The following is a 16,654-nucleotide window of genomic DNA, read 5'->3' as shown; positions in this document are numbered from 1 at the left end:
AATAAATTTGTCATATTTTTTCAAAAAGAGTAAGAGCACACCCACTTCTTTGGGTTGACAGAGTTAATACAGTAAACCTCTCGGCAGCACATGAGCATGCTGAGTCCAGGAAGTGGTAGCAATTATTATTATTGATGTCTATAATTATGATGACGCCTGTGGAGGCTGACATCGAGTAGGTCACCTCCATGCCTGCCCAGCGGCTGGCTGGGTACACACCCCTGCCCGATGTCACAGCACAAAGAATACGTCTCCATGGGGTGGGGCTGCTTGTGACCAAGCATCCTAGGCCAGCCGGGCTTGATGAAAAGGAAGGACTTGGTCCAGCCGCTAGCAGCAGCAGGCTGAGGAGCTCTGGGCCACACACAAACGCTTGTCTAGTCCCGGCTTCACAGGGGACCCCACTCCAACCAATCCAAACCCTGGACCAGTGGGAGCTTAACCTTCCCCTTAGAAATTTCTGCCCAGGAAGCTAGGGTTTTCTAATTCCAAAGCAGAGTCCACAGTGGGTCTTGACATCAATGTAAGGGGTCAAGGCCATCTTTTTCACTAAAGGAAGACAGAGCAGACCAGAGCACAGCAGATGGCGAGTACGAGGATTATCTGAGAAACTTCAGTTTCAGGGTTTGAGTTTCACGTGCGTGTTTGTGTACATGCGCGCACAGGCCACATCCCATTGTAGAATGTATTTAATGAATGCTGAGGATTAAATAGGGAAAGCCCCTAGAGTAGGCAATGTCTTCATCAGTGAAGAAGGCATCCCTTAAACTCTTTTTAAAAACATAATGACGATCCTGAACTAAAAGAAAAATAAAGACGCTGTAAACACTGAGACAATCAGTGCAATGCCATTAAGATCCACAGATAACAGAATCACGTCAGTGTTAAATCAGTGTCCTGGGGTAGATAACTGTGCTAGGGTTATACAAGAGAATGGCCTTGCTCTTTTTTTTTTTTTTTTTCCAAGAGAGAGTCTCGCTCTGTCGCCCAGGCTGGAGTGCAGTGGCGCGATCGTGTCTCGCTGCAAGCTCCGTCCCCCGGGTTCACGCCATTCTCCTGCCTCAGCCTCCGGAGTAGCTGGAACTACAGGTACCCGCCACCACGTCCGGCTAATTTTTTGTGTTTTTTTTTAGTAGAGACGGGGTTTCGCCGTGTTAGCCAGGATGGTCTCGATCTCCCGACCTCGTGATCTGCCCACCTTGGCCTCCCAAAGTGCTGAGATTACAGGCGTGAGCCACGGCGCCCGGCTTGGCCTTGCTCTTATGAAAGACCTGAAGGATTGAGGTGAAGGGGCATCATGCCTGCAATTTACTCCCCAATGATTCAGCAAAAATGGAAGAATGTTCACGTGACTGTTTTTATTTAACATATTAGTGAGAAAGAGATGAAGCGAATGTGGCAAATCTCAACCCATGGGAAAATCTCAACGAAGGGCATAATGCGAGGCCACTGTAATACTCTTGCAACTTTAGCAAAGGTTTTCCATTTTACTTATTTATAATCTTATTTATATTATTTTTAATTTTCGCTGAGGCGGGGCTCATTATGTTGCCCAGGCTGGTCTCGAGCTCCTGGCCTCAAGCAATCCTCCTGCCTTGGCCTCCCAAAGTGCAGGGATTGCAGGTGTGAGCCACTGTGCCCTCGGCAACATCGTGAAACCCCGTTACTACAAAAAATACAAAAATAAGCTGGGCATGGCGGCACGCACCTGTAGTGCCAGCTACTAGGGAGGCTGAGGTGGGAGGATCACCTGAACCTGGGGAGTTCGAGGCTGCAGTGAGCCCTGATGACGCCACTGCACCCCAGCATAGGCGACAGAGTGTGACCCTATCTCAAAACAACAACAAACCTTTAACAGAGACAGAGCCAAGCTCAGACCCCAATCCTCAGAATCAACTCAGTGAGGGCATCCTCCCCACAGCAGACTTGCCCCAGGCTACTCTGCAGCACAGCCAGGACAGGGCCCAGGCTGGGTCTCCAAAACCAGTGCTTGGCCCATTTGCAGGGCCTACCTGTGCCCTCTCTGGCACAGACTGGCTGGGGACCAAGCAGGCACAGAGTGGCCAACCCAGGCCAGGGGATCTGCCACCTGGAGGTGAGGTGTGGACAAGGTCTGTGGGCCTCAGGGGTCCCGTCTTGTCCTCCTAGAGCCTGGGGGAGACACGGAGCTCCTGAGCCCCCCACCTTGGGTCACTGCACAACGTGTGAGACACCCATCCCACCTGGAGGTCCAAGGTCACTTACGTTTGGGAGCTCCTCAGAAGGGCTGTGGTTCTGGTTCTGGATCTATTGCAAAGAGAGGAAGCGAAGACGGAAGAAAGAGATCTGGTCAGAGGCAGACTGTGAACAGGGCCCCTGAATTTCCACCCACTTGTAACCACCAGACGTGTGTGCTAGGGAGGGGTTGACCAATCCCCTTGGAAGGCCAGAACGCTGAGGCTCACACACGCAGACTCACACATGCCAACACAAGCTCACATGCAGACGCACACTCAGACACATGCGTAATCATATGCAGACTCCCAGCCCCACACACTTGCCTGTGTCAGCCACACACACGTTCACAGTCACACACAGACCCACATGGGACACACACTCACACATGCACTCCCACTCACTCACACACGCCCCTCTCTTGGATGCAGGGTCCCCAAAACTCAGTCAGCAGCAAGAACCAGAGCATTGCCCTTGGTCAGAGGGGAACAAGGTTTCAGCTGCAAATGGATAAGCTGTTCCACAGCCCTAGCCACAGAAAGCCCACACTCCTGAGCGCCCCACCAGCTCAGTCACGTGGCCTGACTATTCCCAAGGGGGCGCCGGGACACACACCAGGGCCAGAGTGAGGGGCCTCGGAGAAGATCCTTGGGGGATGTGGTATTCACCAACCAGTTCAGGGGCGAGAATCACTGTGCCCAGGAAATCTGCCGAGCTTTGCTGAGCCAAGCAGTCCCAGACGTGACTAACCCGGAAGACGCTTTTTTTTTTTTTTTTTTTTTTTTTGGGTTCTGTTGTTTTTTTCAGTAGAAGCTCAGTTTGGGAAATAGGCAACTGGGGGCAGATCACCTCCTCCTACCAGCAAAGCTCCTTGCCCTGAGGCTGGAAGGCTCTCCTGGATTCCTGGAATCTAAGTGTACAAAGTCAGGAAATGATTTCTTCTCAAATGAGATATTTTCAATGAACTGTTAAACTGGGATCAGCAGAAATGGGCAGGGGGTATCTCTGGAGGAGAGGGCATGGGAGGGTGGGTCTGGGAGAGCAGACAGAGGCCTCCAGGACCCCTTTCCTTGCTGTAGCTGCAGCCCTGCCCTGGCAGCCTCCTTCCCAGACCCAGAGGCGCACTTGCCAGTGTCAGTAAATGCCAGTCCCAGCAGCCTACAGAGCTCCCTGTCCCCCAAATTAGATGACCTCATTGCTTCGTTAGGGCCTCCACATTCAACAGGCTCACACTAGCGCCCACTGGGTTCAAGGCACTGTAGAGTAGGAACAGCCAGTCAACAACTTATGGTGCACTTACTGTGCCAGGCACTGCACTGGACTCATGAAGCTCAGCAGTGGATGACAGAGCCAAGGTCCCTGAGCTCATGAAGCCTGAAACCACGGGCTAGAGGCTGAGCACATGAGAGGCCACCAAGCCTTCATTCTGGGCTCTGTGAAGGCTGGGGTGGATTAGTGATGTCTGCTGTGGGTTTGGGTGGTGGAAGTAGCAACATAAACCTTGCTATCCTAGACCATACACAGGGAAGTGGGATAAAGTGAAAGATGAAGGCAGCCTGTTTAAAGCACAAGGTTAAGAGAATCAGAGGAAGGACAGCACAATTCTGTATGGGGCAAAACCTTACCAATTACGAGAGGCCAGCCCATCTCAGAGAGGAGGATAAGAATGGCACTAAAGGCCAGGTGTGCTCATGCCTGCAATCCCAGCACTCTTGGAGGCTCAGGCAGAAGGATCATGAGCCCAAGAGTTCAAGACCAACCTGGGCAACACAGGGAGACCTGTCTCTACAAAAAAATAAAAATTAAAAATTAGCTGGGTATGGTGGCACATGCCTGTAGTCCCACCTACTTGGGAGGCTGAGGTGGGAGGACTGCTTGAGCCCAGAAGTTTGAGGTTGCAGCGAGCAGTGATTGTACCACTGCAGTCCAGCTGGGGTGACAGAGTGAGACTGTCTCTTAAAAAAAAAAAAAGAATAGCACTAAAGTCCATATATCTAGCCTGCTGGCACCCATGCCCCTTCTGGGGACAGCCTAAACCTGTTCCAGCAGGAGACCCACATAGGCCTGCTCTCAGCCCAAGGGGTCTAGATGGACTGACCCCACCTCCTCCTCTTAGGTGGACACGTGAGCCAGCCCTAGCCAATCAGAGGGGGCTGTCATGATTGGCTCAAAGATAGGCACTTGACCAGCCTGGTCAAAAAGAGTGATGCCTAGGACTTTTGCCAAAAATATTGGTGAAAAAGAAGGCTCCTTCTTGGTTGAGATGGCTACACTGGGGCAGGGGGCGGCACTACACTGGTGAGCAGCTAGGGCATCCATGGAGAATGAAGCAGGCATAGAGAGACACAGAGCCGGGAGACAGAGAGAAAGAAACTGAGTCCCGATGACATCTTTCAGCACCTGGACTCAGCCCCAGGCTGAAGTATGGCCCCGGGCTTTTAAGTTAAAAGAGTCAGTAAATGTTCCTTTTTATTTTTAATGTCAGTTTGGGCCGGCTGTGGTGACTCATGCCTGGGAGACACAGAAAGACTCGTCTCAAAAATAAATAAAAAAAATAAAACTAAAGTCTGTTTGAACTGATTTCTGCCATTTGCAAGATAAGAATCCAGACCTATACCCTGCCTTGAACTTGCTGCGTAATTTTATGCATGTCTCTGACACACTCCTCCCATTATAAAAAAGAGGAAGGATGCGGATGACAGAACACCTGAGGTTCCCGCAGCCCTGGCACTCTAGTTATCACAGGCAAGGATTAGGCCTGACCCTTCCCCCAGCCCCACCCCCGGCCCCAGGCACACAGCCAGAGAGGTCATCAGCCCTTCCCAAAGTTAAACACAAAGTAGAATTGCCTGGAGGGCTCTTGAAAACCCAGATTGCAGAGCCCTGCACCCAAGGTCTAAATGAGCAGGTCTGGGGTGGGGCCTGAGGTTCTGCATTCTGCAGGCTCCCACGTGATGCCCATACTGCTGGGCTAGGGACAGCATTTTGAGGACTCAGAGTCACTACGTGTTCTACTTTTCCCAGTTTGCTGAGGACAGGTGCTCAGTGCAAAAATAAAGCCCCAGCCAGCAGGAGACCACAACCTCTCTGTCCTCAAAGCAGACGGCGATTACGGAGAATGCCTGCGTGGCTGCAGGCATGAGCCAGCCTTTAAACAACGGAAGCAGCAGGTCCCAGCTCCTGTGGTCCCATCACTGCCCCTTCCAGCCAGCTGTGTTCCCTGGAATGTATCTAAATAATGGGGGAGGCTGTCAGAGGCTAAGGTGCCTCCCTGGGCTCCAGCAGGCTCCAGGCTGGTTTTCCAGGCGCCCAGAGCATCCCCAATGGCTCCCCCACTCCCAGGCATCATGCCAGCCCCAAATCCCGCTGTGGGCCTTGTCCGGACACAGTGACCCAGGCCGCCCTGCTGTCAGCAGCCTGGCTAGCCCTGGGCTCTCCCCTGATTTACATCCGACTTGGCTGCCTTGAAAAGCCTCCTGTGGCTTTTGGAGCGAGGACACTGTTCAGTAGTAAAAGGCTTCCCCAACAGCAACCTTTCCAAGGTGGCGCTGGCCCAGCACGAATGCCGGCAGGCTCCCAGCTGTGTGACCTTGGGCAAGTTACCTGCCCTCAGCAGGGCCTCGGGTCTGCATGTGCAAAATGGGAATAATGGTGTCTTTGGTGAGGATTAAGGAGAGGATGTTGATGAAGCACAGGGTCTGGCTTTTAATGCATAGGAGGCACACAACAGCACTGTTTATCTCCTTGACTCAAAGAGTGGTCCCCAGACCAGCACCGTCCACAGTGCCTGGGAGCTGGTTACAAATTCAGGGCCCCAGGCCCCACTTAGGCCTGCTGTCTCACTGTTGTCACCAGGCTGGAGTGCGGTGGCATGATCTCAGCTCAATGCAACCTCTGCCTACCAGGCTCATCCTCCCAAATAGCTAGGACTACAGGTGCATGCCACTACACCCGGCGAATTTTTGCATTTTTTAGAGATGGGTTTTGCCATGTTGCCCAGGCTGGTCTCGAACTCCTGAGCTCAAGCAATCCACCTGCCTCAGTCTCCCAGAATACTGGGATTACAGGCGTGAACCACCACACCTGGACGAGTTTTTGCTTTTCTTTTTTTAAAAGTCTGTTCTCACTGATATTCTACCAGTGGTAGAATAAGAATCCACGTTATTGTTCCTCGAGGCAACGTTCTTTACTAAAAGCCTGTTGCTACAGCTCTGCTCAGAGTAACTCTGGAACTCCTGCCCCCAAATCGGGACACCTCCTTTCAGAGCCAGGGCTGGGACATCTTGAAAAGCCACCAAGAGGACGACTGCATCCTTAAAGGAGTCCCGCAGGAACAGCACCCCGTGTGGTGGCACGCACTTCCACGATGGATAGAATGGTCTTTCCTCCCTTTATTCAGAAGGTATTTCCCTTAAACACAAAACCTATCTGGGCCACCCCTTACAGGACCAGAGAGGAGAAAGGACTCAGTTAGGTCACATAGCAAGCCAGAGGACAGGGGCATTCTAAGCCTGGTGTTGCAGTGCCTGATGCAGGGCCTCTGATTTTAAAAGGGCATTAGCTATGCTTGTGTAATTTTTTGTCTGACATCCATAGCCCTGCCAGACAGACAGCTCCATGAGGGTACAGTTTGTTCTATCTTGTTCACCAGCCACATCCCCAGGGCCTAGGACAGGGCCTGGAACAAGTAAATACTTGTTAGATGGATGGATGGATTGATGGATGGTGACGGGTGAATATAATTTCCAAGCCTGGAGCCACTCAGATGTTCAAACCATAGGTTCCCATTTCAGAGTAGAAGGAATCAGGCTCTCTTGATTTGTATGTTGAGCAACCACTGTGTGCCACACCCCTAGGCTGGATGCTGGAGCATCCATCCCTCCCCTTGATGTGTCCCCAGTCAGGTGCACGGGTATAAGGTAAGACCATAAAGGTCTGAGCCCGGGCCAGAGGAAAGGACCACAAGGCTCAGAGCAGGGCGAGCTGAAGTCCACTTTAACTCACGTCATCTTTTTTGAGTGCTTACTACGTGCCAGGCACTGTTAAGAGGCTCAAGGAATGCTTCCCAGAGCAGGCAGCTCCAAGCTCGCCCCTTAAGAGTGGGAATAAGGAGTGATGGGAGGAAGGGCCTTGTGGGCTGAGGGACCAGCATGGGCAGGGCTGAGAGAGCTTGACGCTTGGTCTAGCTAGGAGCAGAAACCAGGCAGACTACAAACGAGGAAAGAAGTTGTGGTAGGTGAGCGTGAACACTGGCCAAGAGCCAGATCGTGAAGGGCCTCCAATGCCAGGCTAAGGAGGTTGCACTTGATTTCACAAAGCACTAGGGAGCCACCACTGAAGGCTTTTGAGCAAGAAAGTGACATGCAGAGAGCTGGTCCCCAGATGGTACAGAGAGGTATCCAGGAGGCACAGAGGCTAGTGAGGAGGCTGTTGTCTTGGGCTGGTGTGATGTCCACCTGCAGAAGAGACACCAGGTGTCATCTCTGAAGGAATGAATGTCCTTGAAATCATGACCTGAGTCTTCTCTTCCCTCATGGTGCTGACTAGCCTTGGGGCAAGAGAGGAGGTCCCTTAGGACCTCCCCCTTCCGCCACCCTTCACCCAGTAAGCATGACTCTGCTGAAATCGCTGGCCAACCACACTCCTCCACCTCCAACCAAGCAACTGGCAGCCTTGGGTTAAGGACTTTCCACTGGAACATGGCAGTGAGTCACTTGGCATTTATGTGCAAAGAAAAGTCCTGGAAAGGAAGGGCCTCTCAGGGCATCCCAGCATGAGGAGGGACCATGCAGAGAAGTGGTCCTGAGCCTCTGGATCGGGAAGGACCCAACGTGAGCAGAACCCCGAGGGCTCAGCCCTCTGCCTTCCAGCCTAGGCCTGCTCAGATACCTGCTGAGGGAGGAAGCCTTCCATTGCCAGCCCAACCCTTCTCCTGGAGACCACCAACCCTCTCCCTACCTTCCACATTCTATTCCATGCAGTGGCTAGAGCTGCTCACCACACTCCTTCTTGAGCTTTCCAGGAACCCCATCCTGGGTTCTGGGGGTGTCTCCTGAGCAGCCAAACCATAAGGAGTCTTTGCAATTGATACGGCTTTGCCCTCCCACCCCCTTTCCCGTGACCTGTGACAAAACCAGGATGTGAGAGTCATGAACAATATCATCGAAGGTTTGAGGCAGAGGCATTAACCCTTTTTTTAAATCCCTCCCTGTCAAGGGAGGGTTTCACATAAGCAACGAATGATGGGTGCGGCTGGGAGGGGGGAGCACAGGGAGCCACATCTGTGAACAATGGCTCTGTTTTTTTTTTTTTTTGAGATGGAGTCTCACTCTGTCGCACAGGATGGAGGGCAGTAGCGAGATCTTAGCTCACTGCAACCTCTGCCCAAGTGATTCTCCTGCCTCAGCCTCCCAGGCAGCTGGGATTACAGGTGCCCACCACTGCACCTGACTAATTTTTGTATTTTTAGTAGAGATGGGGTTTCACCATGTTGGCCAGGCTGGTCTCGAACTCCTGACCTCGTGATCCGCCCGCCTGGGCCTCCCAAAGTGCTGGACTTACAGATGTGAGCCAGTGTGCCTGGCCAACAATGGCTCTTTTGATGGCTTTATCTTCTTGTGTTGATAAGTGCCTCCCTCGGGCCTCAGCGTCCTCATCCATAAAGTGGGTGGGCAGAGAAGGTTAACTGGATGATCCCACAACCCCAAAGTCCCCACACTCCACAGCCTGGGGCTGCTCTCCCTCAGACCTGAGGCGGTGTTCCCAGACTGGATCCTTGGCCTGCCTTGGCATAAACCATCTTAGATTGTTCATTAACCTCCTCCTGATACAGATCTCCCCTCCCTCCTCGAGCACAGGGGCTGTTTATTCCTCCCTGCCCTCTTGGCCCTGGCCCTGTGCCTGGCACACAGTAGGCACTCATGAACGTTTGCCGTGCAGCCAGCAGGACGAGGATGGGCTGAGGCATCAGGTAGACTCTGGGTCCAGCGCTCCTTCCACCCTTTCCTAGAAGAGTGTGGGCTGGGGCCATCCACTTTTCTGATGAACTCATCGCTGAGACAGGAAGGGGGATAAAGCACCGTGGATGCTCAATAAATATGAATTCCTTCCCTTCTCAGAATGCTGAATCGGCTCAACCGGCTCCTCTGCATCCTCCTGGGCAAGTCCTGGGTGGGGGTATTTCATTTACTGAGCTGGCAGCACTGGCGGTGATCACACAGGACACGCGAAGTCAGTGGCTCCCAAATACAGGCTGGCTGTTTGGAATGGCCTGGCAGATGCGTGTGTTCTGACATGCAGTCCACACGGCCTGCTATTGGAATAGACCAAGTGGCAGAACCAAGAACAGTAGCACGCCATTTTTGTTAAAAACGAAACAACACTGGCTGGGCGCAGTGGCTCACGCCTGTAATCCCAGCACTTTGGGAGGCCGAGGCAGGCGGATCACGGGGTCAGGAGATCGAGACCATCCTGGCTAACATGGTGAAACTCCATCTCTACTAAAAATACAAAAAAAATTAGCTGGGCATGGTGGCGGGTGCCTGTAGTCCCAGCTACTTGGGAGGCTGAGGCAGGAGAATGGCGTGAACCCAGGAGGTGGAGCTTGCAGTGAGCCGAGATGGTGCCACCGCACTCCAGCCTGGGCGACAGAGCGAGACTCCGTCTCAAAAACAAAACAAAACAAAACAAAACAAAACAAAACAAAACAAAACACTACAGCTAGCTTCTAAACAGATCCCAAATAATGCCTGGATCAAAGACAAAATCAAAACTTAAGTGAAAACTGATCCAGTAAGTAACAAAAAGGAGTCTATGTCCATATGGACGCCTGAATAAAGTTTAAGCTGTATGCAGAGGGAAATGTATAACCTTATATTAAAAAGAGATATGATAGACTGCCCAGCATTTTGGAAGGCCGAGGCAGGTGGATCACTTGAGGTCAGGAGTTAGAGACCAGCCTGGCCAACATGGTGAAACCCTGTCTTTACTAAAAATACAAAAATTAGCCAAGCGTAATGGCACGTGCCAATAGTCCCAGCTACTCAGAAGGTGGAGGCAGGAGAATCGCTTGAACCTGGGAGGCGGAGGTTGCAGTGAGCTGAGGTCAAGCCACTGCACTCCAGCCTGAGTGACAGAGCAATATTCCGTCTCAAAAAAAAAAAAAGAAAGAGATATGATAGACTGTCAATCAGGCAGGTGGACAGACTGAAGATCAGATTGTACTTTTTTTAATGATCCGAAAGGATCACTTTTTAGTTTATGCAGTTTTGTATTGCTTGAGGTATATTACTTTTATAATTAAAAGTGAATGGTTTACCAGTTTCTCAAAAAGTTAACACATATCTACTACCTTATAACCCAGCAGCTTTAGTCCTAGAGAAAGGAAAATATATGTCCACAAAACGACCTGTACAGAAATATGCATATAGAAGCTTTATTAGTAATAGCTGCCCCCCAACTGGAAACAACCCAAATGTCCATCAACAGCATGGATGAACGCATTGTGGAACATCCATACAATGGGAGACTACTCAGAGATAAAAAAAAAAAAAATCAACTCCTGATATACTCAACAGCACAGATGGATCCCAGCAACGTGAGGCAGAAAAAAACAGACACAAGAGTATACACTAAATAAGTCCATTTATATGAGGATTTAGACTGGCAAAACTAATTTATGGTGACAGAAATCAGAAAGTAGCCCTGGTATGGTGGGGCATGCCTGTAATCCCAGCACTCTGGGAGGCCTGCAAGGGTGGATCGTTTAAGCCTAGTAGTTTGACACCAGCCTGGCAACACAGCAAAACCCTGTCTCTACAAGAAATACAAAAGAAACTAGCCAGGTGTGGTGGCATGCGCCTGTAGTCCCAGCTACCGGGGAAGTGTGGTGGGGGGATCATCTGAGCCCGGGGAGGTCGAGGCTGCAGTAGAGATCATGCCACTGCACTCCAGCCTGGGAAACAGAAAAAGACTCTGTCTCAAAAAAAAAAAAAAGAAAAAAAAACACAGAAAGTGGCTGTCTTGTGAGGTGAGGAGCACAAGACAACTTTCTGAGGTGCTGGAAATGTTCTATATCTTGATTTGGGTGGTGGTTACACAGGTGTATACATTTGTCAAAACTCATCAAACCGTAACAGAATCTTTGCATATTACTGCATGTAAATCATAACTTAATTTAAAGACATTTTTAAAAAATCATCTGAGGTGGGAGGATTGCTTGAGCCCAGGAGTTCAAGACCAGCCCAGGCAACATGGTGAAACCTCATCTGTACAAAAAATACAAAAATTAGCCTGCAGTGGTGGTGCATGCCTGTAGTCCCAGCTACTTGGGAGGCTGAGGTGGGAGGATCACTTGAGCCCAGGAGATCGAGGCTGCAGTGAACTGTGATGGCACCACTGCATTCCAGCCCAGGGAACAAAGTGAGACCCTGTCTCAAAAAAACAAACAAACAAACAAACAAAAAAAACAAGAAAAACTTTAAAAATACATTCCCAGGCTCCACCCCCCTGGAGGTTCTGATTCAGTATGTCCAGGCTGGGCCTGGGAGTCTGAATGTGTTTGTTTGTTTGTTTTTAAGTATCCCAGGCAATTCTGATACCTGACCACAGTTAGGGCAGCCCACCTGCCTCCCCCATCATTCCCTCCCCACTCTTTTGTTTAAGGTGGTTTATTATTTGTATGTTGTTTTTTCCAAGAGAAAGTTGGTTGGCCACACCACACTGGAGCTTTAGAAACAGAACAGCAATTCCTCACTCTCTGCTTTCCCTCTCGTAACCCTAACTCCCACCCTTGGCATCAGCCTCTGCCCAGGTTTCCAAATGAAGCCTCTGACCAGGTAAGGCAGGAAAGGAAACTCCGCAGACCCGTCCAGGACTGGCATAACTCACCTAGAGACACTAGGGCTGTGTGCTCCAGCGAGGTCAAAGCCAGCAAGTTAATGGCCTGTGTACCGGTTAAATAGCATGTCCAGGCCTTCACCCTCATGTTTACAGAAAGAGTTCAGGGCAAGACTCATTGGTACAGAAAATGCTTAGTGGCTCGGTGACTCTCAGTCTCCTGGACCCCAGTTCCGTTCCTTACTCACCGTCAGGGGTCTCCTGGGCTCCAGGCTTGACTGGCTTCTGCCCCACTATCCCTAAACCCAGTATGACTCCTGCTGCCATCAGGAGAAAGCCCAAACCCACTTACACAGCAATCAAGGCCCTCCAGCTGGGCACGGTGGTTCACACTTATAATCAACACTTGGGAGGCTGAGGAGAGAAGATTGCCTGAGCCCAGGAGCTTGAGACCATCCTGGGCAACATAGAAAGACCCTGTCTCTATTTTTATATGTGAAAAAATAAAACGCACCCCCACCATCTGGCTCCTGTTCCTCTCTCCAGCTAGGACCCGGGGAACCTGTTCTACAAACATGCTTGGCTATTTCACACCACTGTGCCCTTGTAGCTGCTCTGCTCCCTGTTGAGAATGCCAGCCCATCCTGTTTCTCCACCCACAGACAATGGCAACTCCAATACTGTGTCCTCCAGGAGTAAAAGTGCCTCCTGCCCACTACCCCACCCTCACTGCACATTCAGCTGCTCCTTGGGTCTTCTTCACTGTACCCTATGGATGGTAATGGCCATTGCAGCTACCACATGCTTCTACCTCTGGGACAGGAGCTCCTAGAAAGCCAACACTCCACCTTGAACCCAGTGCTGGCCCAGAGCTGACCTTAACCAAGGTCTATTAATCAACTAAATGAAGCACATTAAAAAAGCGCTCTCGTTCTTACTTGAAGGCTTCCTTAGGCATTTCCAGATCCACAGCTCCTGCCCAGAACCCATAAATTCAAACGAACGCTCTGGCCAAGTTAGCAAACACAGGAAAGTGAGATGCGGCCGCAAAGAATCTGACTCTTGCTCATGACCTTCTGCAGAAGTGAAGAATCAGCATGTACCTGCCAGGGTGGCCCTGGGATTCCAGGCCAACCCCAATTCCCAGGCAGACCCCCTCTGGCTGCAGCTGAGCTGCATTCCGGGGAGCCCTTATAATTTACTTCTCAGCTCTTTTCTATATACGGGAATGTGTTCAATGACTCACAAGTATCTTATCATTCCGGACCTTTGGAAAGACTTTCAGAGAAGTACAGCTCCCAAATCCTTTGACAAACCGACAGGCAGACAAGTTCAGGTTAGAAAACACAGTCCCCAGAGCCCGGACTGCCTTGTGGAGGGCTGGCCCCTGCAGCAGAATGGGTAGCAGGGCTCGGGGGAAGGCACAAAGAAGGGAGAATGAGTAACTAGGGACAGAGGCAAGGTGCAAATGGGTCCCATAGGCTCACTCTCCTGCCCTGAGGACTGGGGCACCTTTGTCCCTCATTTTCCCCAGGCCCTGGTTCAATTTCAACTCCCCAGGATATCAGTGACCAAAGCCCCATGGGGCCAAAACTCACAGTTGAGCTAGGGAAAGCCTTTTGAAACTTAATTTCGTCCAATCAAGGCAAAGTCCCTTAGGTGGCTCTCAGTTTGTCCATCTATAAAATGGGTACTGCTCACCAGGCCTCCAGACTCTGAAAAGCAGATGTGGCCCAATCACCACAGGTTGAGGTGATGGGAAGGAGGCAGGGGAGGATGACTGCAGCTGAGCCATGGGTTAGTACAAGGGTGTCCCCAAAGGACAAAGCCTCCAGAATGCACCTTGGCCCTTGCCATACACCACAGTGACCCAGGACCTCGTGACACCCTCTAATCAGCAGCTCTACAGCCGAGCCCGGCTTTACAGCTTACCACAAGCTTATTCAGCCTCATCTCCCTCAATCCCCTCAAGGACGTAGTGAGGCCAGCACTGGCGTCCTTGCTGCCCAGGCAGCCAAACCGAGGCTCAAAGAAACCAAGGGAATCAACCAAGGTCACCCGCCCATTAAAACAAAGCATAGGACTTAAATCAGTTCGCTGGGGACAAGCTCCTATCTCTGGTCCCTGGTTTACTCTATAACCAGTCTGCCCCACCCATTTTACAGGTCAGGAAACTGAGGCTGAAAAAGGGTTGCCCAAGGTCAACTGGGGGCTGAGCCAGACCTAACACCTCCCATCATTCTACCAATCCCACCCTGTTGGGGGTTCTTAGCCGTGCTAGGCCCCCTTTGGATCCTCTCCAACACCACCTTGATGAAATTCCTCCCCCACCCCACCTCCTCACGCCCACCCCACACTCCCTGGGTGACTCCCTGGTCGAGAGGGAGGCAGGTGGTTGCTAAGCACTCACCCGCTCTCTCTATCATAAAAATAAACTCCTTCTGGCTAGGAGACTCTGGACAAGATCCCCTCCCTTCTAGCCAACAAAAAATTAAAAAGAAATTTTAAAAAGATCTCCTCAGTGACATTTACTTGAACGTCAGCTGTGCCAAAGCGGGGGCCAATTTATTGAAGTCCAAATGGAGCCATGAGCCAGTAAACCTCAGCCCGAAGACCCTCCATTCAAGTGTCTGGGCAATTACTGAGCTGATTTATTTCCCCAGACAGGAAACGGGGGCCCAGGCTGCCTCCCAAGCTTTTGGGGCTGGTCCTGGGGATGCCGGGATCTGGCAGAGGCCCAACAGTGACCAAAATAGCCAGGCCGGTGGCCCTGCCCGGCACACACCTCCCTGCCTGGGAGAGCTGCCCACAGGTCTCCTCTCCAGTCCAGGCTGAAGTCCAGGCTTAAGCTTTGAGGCTGTAGGAGGAGGTCCCTGGAATTCTCTCTGTGTGGCTTCCCTAGTGGGAGGGGGATGAGAATCTCCTACTCAAAAGAGGAACCCACAGAAGGAAGAGAAATAGTCTGGAGGAGGAAGTGTCCTGCTGGCCCTGCCGGCTGTCCACTACCCCTTGGCTGCCCCTCCGGGCCTTGGTCCCACCACTCAGGACTGCTGGACGCTGGTGCTGCCACCTGCACACCACCTATGCAGTGCATGCACCTATGGAGCCACGCTGCTCTATCACCTCTCCCCACTCAGCGCCGGCCCTGGAGAACCAGCTCTGGCCATTTGACCCTCTAGGCACCAGGTACACCCTCTTGGGTACAGCCGAGGACACACAAGTGCCCACAACCAGGGACCTGGAGACACAACCACACTCAGGGACACGCACGTGCACCCAGCCAGGGCCTGGAAGACGCAGCCCCCCACACACAGATTCATGCAGACACAAACGGGGACATACAAGAGCACACATCCAAAGACAGCACACTCAGGTATCACACACAGAGAGGAACACACACACAGCCCAGCACGCAGAGAATAACAGACATGCACCGGAACACACATGTGCACGCTGCTGGGGACACGGTGAAACAGCCACCCTCAGAAACACAGACACAGGGATACGGAGGCACATGTAGGCATCCTGACGGAGACAGGCACACAGATATACCCCCCCCCCCCCCCCCCACACACACACACATACTCTCCTGCCGCCCACACCAGGGGCCGGAGCCCTTTCGCCGGGGAAACAATAACAGCCCCGCCAGCGGGACTGAGCAGGCGACCCTCGGTCCCTTCCGCGGTGGTGAAAGGGGCGCCGGATGGGCGCACGCGGAGAGGAGGAGGCCGGGACTGCGGCGACGCGGGGATGGGGAGGGGCTGCAAACGGCGGGCAGCGCCGGCTGCGCGCCCAGCTCCCCGTCCCTCGGGTACCTGGGGTGGCTGCGGCGCCGCCCGCGCTCTGCTCGGCTGTGCCGGGTTCCGCCGGCCGGGGGCTGCCTGCCCGCTCGCTCTCTGACCCGCGGGGTGAACGCTCCGCACTCCCTCTCGGCGCAGCTTGTCCGCTGGGCTTGCGGTCCTCGGGGCTCGGCGTTGGCGGCGGCGCGAAGGAAGCGGTAATTTATAAGCGGCTTCTTCCTGACCTCGCGTGTCTGTTGTCTGAGCAGGCAGCTCTCAGCATCACCCATCCTGCTGGGTGGAAAAATACCAGCTCGGCCGGGCCGGGGGCGGGGCCGGGGCGGGGCCGGGGCGTCTAGCCCCGCCCCAAGTGCGGACACACGCGCGCGCACACACACACATGCACACACACACACGCATACACGCACGCGCGCATGGGCTCGGACACACAAAGAACCCGGGCTCGCCGAGCGCGCGCGCACACCCTCATGCCGCGCGGCGAACGTTCGTTGCCAGGTGCGGCAGCCCGCCCTGGGCGCCTCCTGCCTGCGGAAGAAGAGCAGGACAGACCCGACCCTACCCGCCTAGTCCTCTCCTTCACAGCAGTCTCCAAACTCCACCCCTCGCTTCTCCGCCAGGCTCCTAGGATGAGGCCCAGGGCTCCTGGAGCAGCCAGGTGCAAACTAGACCGGGCTCGCGCTCCACTGCGCTCCCCTGGGCGATCGTCCACGTTCTGGGAGACTCGGTACGCCCCGGGAGGGTGGCCTGAGCTTGTGGTGTGAAGCCAGGTACAGAGCTCCAGAATCCTGGCCTTGCCATGGCTG

General features: G+C 52.8%; 1 protein-coding gene across 1 annotated transcript in view; it reads right to left on the bottom strand.

The window, feature by feature from the left end:
- SLC6A6 (solute carrier family 6 member 6) overlaps positions 1 to 16,119 on the bottom strand; it is an 87,798-nt gene extending 71,679 nt beyond the window's left edge. The window contains exons 1-2 of the mRNA XM_032149794.2: positions 15,867 to 16,119; positions 2,245 to 2,286 (exon numbers count right to left, since the gene is read on the bottom strand). The gene's annotated coding sequence lies outside the window, so the exon portion shown is untranslated. The remainder of the gene's footprint in view (positions 1 to 2,244; positions 2,287 to 15,866) is intronic.
- Between the last annotated feature and the right edge of the window lie 535 nt (positions 16,120 to 16,654).

The sequence above is a fragment of the Hylobates moloch genome, unplaced genomic scaffold (assembly GCF_009828535.3).
Source record: "Hylobates moloch isolate HMO894 unplaced genomic scaffold, HMol_V3 SCAFFOLD_4, whole genome shotgun sequence".
Classification (NCBI taxonomy): Eukaryota; Metazoa; Chordata; class Mammalia; order Primates; family Hylobatidae; genus Hylobates; species Hylobates moloch.
Note: the sequence above shows the minus strand (reverse complement) of the source record. Positions and strands in the feature narration are given on the sequence as shown.